The sequence below is a fragment of the Brassica oleracea genome, chromosome C3 (genome assembly GCF_000695525.1).
Source record: "Brassica oleracea var. oleracea cultivar TO1000 chromosome C3, BOL, whole genome shotgun sequence".
Lineage (NCBI taxonomy): Eukaryota > Viridiplantae > Streptophyta > Magnoliopsida > Brassicales > Brassicaceae > Brassica > Brassica oleracea.
Window position 1 is genome coordinate 17,122,175 of NC_027750.1, and position 4,165 is coordinate 17,126,339.

The following is a 4,165-nucleotide window of genomic DNA, read 5'->3' on the forward strand; positions in this document are numbered from 1 at the left end:
TTATAATATATATGTCTATCAATTTTTAAAACATAATAAATTTACGGTATATTTTTTTCATTGAATAGATTGTTTTAAATTTTCACATGTATTTGTATCTTCTTCTATATATATATTTTTGGATTATTATTTTATTATTAAATTCGTAATTATATATATAAAGATTAGTAAAATATTGTTTTATTGTCATATTCAAAGATATTGTAGCATTTCACAAATTTAGAAAGTTTTTTAAAAAATTAAACTTTTCGCTTTATATATTTATATCATCGAGTAAATAATTAAACATTTAGGTTTTGTTAAATTTTTAAAATAAACTATATAGTTTAAAATTTGTTTTCATTGGTTTAAGGTAGTAAATATTAATCATTGTTAGATAATATGATTTTTTATTTTAAAAAGAATCTTTATAATTTTAAAAGTTAACATCGACAAATATTTAACATATGGAGGTATAGTAGTACAACATTAAATTATATCTATTTAATTTATACTATCTATAAATCCAATGGATCATCTATTCTTTAAATGCAATTATTGATAGTCCAATAAAAATTTCTGGTAGGCTCAAAATTTAAATGATAAGATTAGAGATTAAATGTAACAAGACTTTCTAGAAATATGTCCATTAGGTCTATTTTTTTAAAAATCACACATGAATCAAAGTTGTAACTTCTGTTTTATTTGATTAAATAAATTAAATTTATTTGATTTAAATTTGTATCTACATTTAAATGTTATGAACGAAACACTATATTCAATGTTTTGAAATCTGACCCAGATCCACAGTTAAACCTGCAAACCCGGGTCTCAATATGTATTCCGGTTTGGTTTTCAAGAAAAACTTGTTATTTAAAAATTCTATAAAACCCACACGAAAAACCCTGCTAAAACCCGGAACCCGGCTACCGGTTGAACCAATAGGTGACATGCATGATATGTAGTCAAATTTCACTTAAATGTTTATATTTTTAGTATTCTAATATATATTTATGAATGTTTAGATGGATAGTGGATATATTATTAACTAGGTGTTGTGCCCGTATATGCGGACATAATTTTCTTACGAATATTTATTTTTTAAAATCAAATCAGTATGGTAATACAAATTTTTAGCCAAATTAATTTTTCAATTTATTATAAGCGTAATGATTCAATATTTGAGAGGATGCGATGCATACTAAAAAGAGAGGAATGAATTTGAGCATCAACAATTCATATACTTTTATTACAATTTAGTGATTTATGTTTCCAAAAGAATATAATTGTTTATTTATTTAATTTAATTTTGTTTTTAATGTAATGTTTTATGATCTAATTGTGTTAATATGTTTGTTGAGTTTGTTTATATTTGATAAATATATTAAGTGTATGTTCGAATAACCTGTAAAAACTATACTCATAAAAATATCAATAATAACATTTTCCATCATATATTTAAATATAAATATAAATATAAATTAATATATATATATATATATTAATAGTTAGTTACTATTAATATTTAATATATGATGGAAAATGTTATTATTGATATTTTTATGAGTATAGTTTTTACAGGTTATTCGAACATACACTTAATATATTTATCAAATATAAACAAACTCAACAAACATATTAACACAATTAGATCATAAAACATTACATTAAAAACAAAATTAAATTAAATAAATAAACAATTATATTCTTTTGGAAACATAAATCACTAAATTGTAATAAAAGTATATGAATTGTTGATGCTCAAATTCATTCCTCTCTTTTTAGTATGCATCGCATCCTCTCAAATATTGAATCATTACGCTTATAATAAATTGAAAAATTAATTTGGCTAAAAATTTGTATTACCATACTGATTTGATTTTAAAAAATAAATATTCGTAAGAAAATTATGTCCGCATATACGGGCACAACACCTAGTTAATAATATATCCACTATCCATCTAAACATTCATAAATATATATTAGAATACTAAAAATATAAACATTTAAGTGAAATTTGACTACATATCATGCATGTCACCTATTGGTTCAACCGGTAGCCGGGTTCCGGGTTTTAGCAGGGTTTTTCGTGTGGGTTTTATAGAATTTTTAAATAACAAGTTTTTCTTGAAAACCAAACCGGAATACATATTGAGACCCGGGTTTGCAGGTTTAACTGTGGATCTGGGTCAGATTTCAAAACATTGAATATAGTGTTTCGTTCATAACATTTAAATGTAGATACAAATTTAAATCAAATAAATTTAATTTATTTAATCAAATAAAACAGAAGTTACAACTTTGATTCATGTGTGATTTTTAAAAAAATAGACCTAATGGACATATTTCTAGAAAGTCTTGTTACATTTAATCTCTAATCTTATCATTTAAATTTTGAGCCTACCAGAAATTTTTATTGGACTATCAATAATTGCATTTAAAGAATAGATGATCCATTGGATTTATAGATAGTATAAATTAAATAGATATAATTTAATGTTGTACTACTATACCTCCATATGTTAAATATTTGTCGATGTTAACTTTTAAAATTATAAAGATTCTTTTTAAAATAAAAAATCATATTATCTAACAATGATTAATATTTACTACCTTAAACCAATGAAAACAAATTTTAAACTATATAGTTTATTTTAAAAATTTAACAAAACCTAAATGTTTAATTATTTACTCGATGATATAAATATATAAAGCGAAAAGTTTAATTTTTTAAAAAACTTTCTAAATTTGTGAAATGCTACAATATCTTTGAATATGACAATAAAACAATATTTTACTAATCTTTATATATATAATTACGAATTTAATAATAAAATAATAATCCAAAAATATATATATAGAAGAAGATACAAATACATGTGAAAATTTAAAACAATCTATTCAATGAAAAAAATATACCGTAAATTTATTATGTTTTAAAAATTGATAGACATATATATTATAATATATACATTTTAAAATTGAAAACATAATATTTATATAAAAATAAAAATCCGCGCGTTGGTTGATGGAAATTTTTTTCTTTCAGTGAAGCGGCATTGTCTAACCCTCTGGAGACGAAGAATAAATGAAATGTTGACAGAAAGACCAGAGAAATGAGATATGACATAAAGTTGCCTTTAATGTTACCCACTTCTTTTTGCTGTTAAATTTACCATATTATTCACGTTTCTTCTCTAGTTGCCAACCAAAATATAGCTACCAAAAAGTAAGTCCAAACTAAAATATAGACAATTTTTTTCCACAACCAAATTTATTAATTTCAAAACAGAATCATAAAAAGTATAATGAGCTATACAAAAAGACATTGTGTCATTTTATTGTTTTTCTCTAATTTAGTATGTGATTTTGAAAATTGGACCATCAAAATATAAAATCTTCAAAATTAAGACCCTAAAGTAAGAAAGAAATTTTAATATAGGAGATGTAACCTGTGCATATGCACTTGATGCACACCCTCAATTTGCTGTAGCATTTTGGCAATGAACGAACGATATTATCCTTAGTAAATTACAACGTTGATGTTTAAATAGATTCGGTAGAATTGTATAGGCCACTTTATAGACTTAGACCATCGCTATCGGCAAAGTTTCTAGGAGAATGCCTAACACAATGGTGGATGCAGAAATATTTTTATTTGGGGAATATATATATTAAACCAAAATATAATATTAAATAAAAAATCTCTTAAATTATAATAGTCTTACGAATATTACAAATACTAGGTTAAGACTCGCATCTTGTGTGGTATGAATATTATATATAAAAACTATTTTATACATATTAAAAAGTCAGTAACTATTATGAAATATTATGAAATAATATTATGAAATAATAAATATATATTGAATATTAAAAAGTCAGTAACAATTATTTTAATCGGTGCAAACATATAAATAAATTACATTAATCAAACAATATTTTTTCTATTTGATACGGTATATAATTAAATGTAAATGATATTCACATATATATATAGTATATTTTAATATTAATATCTCTTAAATGATCTTTTCCACTCATATGTTCTTTTTGATCATTTGTATCTTTTATAGCAAAAACTTTAAATTACTGAAAACAAAATATTCATCGTGGGATTAATAGTTTTAGTAATTTATAATTTAAAAAAAATAATTTGTCAATATTTGTTCAAATATTTTATCAA